The 3595-nt window shown below is 38.4% G+C and overlaps 1 pseudogene; it reads right to left on the bottom strand.

The window, feature by feature from the left end:
* Positions 1-797: 797 nt before the first annotated feature.
* Positions 798-1140, bottom strand: LOC147915725 (small ribosomal subunit protein eS27 pseudogene; annotated as a pseudogene).
* Positions 1141-3595: the final 2455 nt, after the last annotated feature.

Below are 3595 nucleotides of genomic sequence, written 5' to 3'. Positions count from 1 at the left end.
GCAATTCCAGACTCCATTATTGTTCCAAGCTCTGACATTCTCGTAGAAAATGAAAAACTGCCATAACCTTCCCTCCTGCTCATAAAGTCCTAGAAAAGGTGGATCAGACCAGAGAATCTTCTGACTTAGGGTAAAATTTTTATTCTTTTACATAAATCCCCCAGGCAGGAATAAGGAAGAAGTATTTCAAACCTAATTCCAAATATTTCACTTGGAATGGCTCCCTGAGAAGAATGGAGCAGCTGCCAATTAGCATATCTGTAGATCTTCTGAACAAACTCAGTAATATTTTCATTAATAAGTTGACTGAACAGAGCCCTCAGCTGTCACCAGGGTACATACCCTAACAGGAGAATTAAAAAGAAAACAAAATAAAGAAGGCCAGATGATTATTATTTCTTAAAATGCCTTTATAAGCCTTGGAGTCACAGAGCTGAAAGTCCAACTGGTCTACCCTAGCTTTCTTATTGTACAGGTGAAGAAACTAAGGCCCAAGGAGGTTAAGAGAGCTGTACAAGGTCATGCGGCTACTCAGTGACAGAGCCAGCACTGGTGCCCAAGTATCTTGACCACTGATCTAGTGTTCTTCTCACACTGATAAAAATAATCTCTAATATGCTATTTCATTATTTTCATAGATTAGAGATTTAACATAGTAATGTGTTTTGTTTGTCTCAAGAGCTTAACTATACCTAGTAATCACATATCATTGTTCTTTCAGATATCCACTGATACAACTGTAATGTCTCTCAAATGTAAATATGGTGGGCCCATTCTTTTTTTTTCTTTTTTATCCACTATGTGTTTATTGGGATGGTTTCCAGCGCATCTTGATTCAGGGGGCTTTTGGTCTGCTTCTGTCTGAAGGAGCATCCTTGTTTAAGCTTTGTTTTTCCTCTTATGGGCTGGCAGAGGACAGTGGAGCAGCCAACAGACAAAACTGCCATTTGTGCGCAGCTACAGGCAGTGGTGATTTTATAGCCTCCTGGGCAATTCACATCTACGAGGTAGCAACTGGGGCTCTGCACCAGGCACTTTTTGTGTTTCCTCTTCTTTTCTGGAGAGGGATGAAGGAGATCCTTTGCAAAGAGGCATGTTCTCATGGGGGGGTTGTCACTGTTGGAGTGCTCCAATTTTCTTAACGAGGAAATGTTGACATCATAATCATAAGGCTTAGTCTATACTCTCTCCAAAATTCTTCACATAAAGGAAGTGAAACTAAAAATTTGACCATAACAGTATCTAGTTTTCATTGTTCCATATTGTTCTCTGATTATCTCATGGATGCAGCATGTCCCCTTTTATCAAGTCTTTCTAATCCTTGACCTGTAACAGGCAATCTTTTCCTATTAAAATAAATTGAATTCTTACATGACTTCCTTGGTGAGCAACAAAAAATAAAGTCTTGTATTCAAGAATGTTTGAACATCCTTGAATCTTTGAACATCAGAATAGATAAGAAGGGGCAAGCACAGGGCCATGAAAGTCTTTGGAGTAGCCATGAGTTCAGCAGCTCCAACATCAAGCTTCAGAGCAGCCCAATTTGGAGAACTCTTTTCAGATGAACTGGGAACAAAACCAAAATGAAGATGGCTAAATGAAAGAAAAATACTAATTAAGTCACAGTATTTTGCACTACCGTTGAAAGCCTTTGTAAAGAAAAGAAAAGGCCTGGCAGCCAAATCAATGTAGGATGCACTTAAACTTAAGTCAAAAATAGCCTGTTACCCTAGATAGGCACAAGATGGCTCTCTATCCAGAGCTGCCCAACGCACACCGAGTGGCCATTATTCCCTACCTCCAGAATGCCTGCGACAAGAGATGGAAGCCAATCAACCACAGTATTCACCTGCCTTTAAATTCCAGTATTCCTAGAACATCTGAAATTTGAGTTGAGATCAAAATAGGCAAATATCATCAGAGGTGGTCTTTCTGAGCCCCTTAAATGAGCAAGAGAGTTAGTTAGGGGCTGGTTAGACACAATGTCCCAGGTACAAATTTGCTCATACTAGAAGGAAACATCAATTAGGGCTCCAAGTTTAAAAGTAAAGGGAGCTATCTCAGGGGGTGTCTTAGCTTGGCCTGCTATAACAAAAATACCATAGACTTGTGGCTTGTAATCAACAGAAATTTATTTCTCACAGTTCTGGAGGCTGGAAGTCCAAGACTAGGGTGCCAACACGGTCAGGCTCTGGTGAGGCTGTCTTCAGGATTGCAGACTGCTGATTTCTCCTTTCATCCTCACATGGCAGAGAACAGAGAGGAGAAGTAAGCACTCTCATGATTCTTATAAGGGCACTAGTCCTGTTCATAAGGGCTCCTCCCTCATGATCTCATCTAATTCTAATTACCCCCCAAAGACCCTACCTCCTAATAATATCATATGGGGGTAGAGTTTCAACATATGAATTCTGGGGGGACAAAAACATTCAATCCATAACAGGGAGTGTTCATTCAATTATGTCTATATAATATGAAGTTTAAAGTACTTCAAATGAACTTCACCTTATTAGTCACTTGAGTTCTTTGGGGAAAAGGGGAAATCTCAAGAATTAAATTACCACTCTTCCGGAAAAAAATGTATTATTTAGTGTTTCCTTGGATTTCAATACATTTCTGTTTGTGCTCTGTACTTTAGTGTTAAAACGTGGCCAGATGCATCCTTATTAGCCACTTCAATCTTCTGCTTCTTTAGATGTTGCCCATCATCTGCTCCAATTTGAAATGCTCTTACTTGTACATACAAGTATAGATAGAACTCTTTATCCATAGAAGGTGTTCCTTCTTTTTTTTTTTTTTAAATACATTTGTACCTCTAGGACAGAAACTCTAAAATAGTCTATGAATATCATAGAAAAATAATAAAATTAAAATATGATATGGCTAATATCATATCACTAAAACCTAGGGAAAGGAAATGTACAAAATTTCAACATTTTACCATGACATATATTTTTAGATAAAAAAATTATATCTATGAATTCTCATAGCTTCCAAATTACCCTTTGATGACAGACTTCAGAGACTCAGTCAATTGGATTTTAGTAGCAGTAGGTACTGAGATGCTGTGTTAATAGGAACAGTAAAGTGGTCCCTTCTTTTAACAACATCCTCTCCTTTTAACTTAGTGCCAAATAAACACAACTCCTGGAATGAAGATTTAATAGGAAAAAAAGGGAAAATTTCCCAACAAATAACAGCAGCAGCACTTAAAGCACATGAGGAATTAAGATACATCTCTGTCACCAGATTAGTAATGAATAAATCGAGCCCACTAATTTTTACTGTGCTTGCAGTAAAACAGACCACACAGGACTTCTCCTCTGGAATCTGTAAGTAGTGCTTTAAAATCCTTACATGGCTTTAGCACCTGTAATGACTTAGGATGTTCAGGGATGTCTAAAGGAAAAAGTACTCAGCATTTTCTTATACACACACTTAAAAATAATTTCCTGACTGTAGCTACGGTGACCCAGAGGACAGCTTCAGGCCCAAACACCAGGGGTATTATTTTCCACTCACCTATCATCTCCATTAGCTTTTTTTAATGTGACTCATCAATTACCCCTATATAAATTCATCCTCCAGCCCTAAT

Source organism: Ceratotherium simum, chromosome 13, assembly GCF_057802395.1.
Source record: "Ceratotherium simum simum isolate JZ-2026a chromosome 13, ASM5780239v1, whole genome shotgun sequence".
Classification (NCBI taxonomy): Eukaryota; Metazoa; Chordata; class Mammalia; order Perissodactyla; family Rhinocerotidae; genus Ceratotherium; species Ceratotherium simum.
Note: the sequence above shows the minus strand (reverse complement) of the source record. Positions and strands in the feature narration are given on the sequence as shown.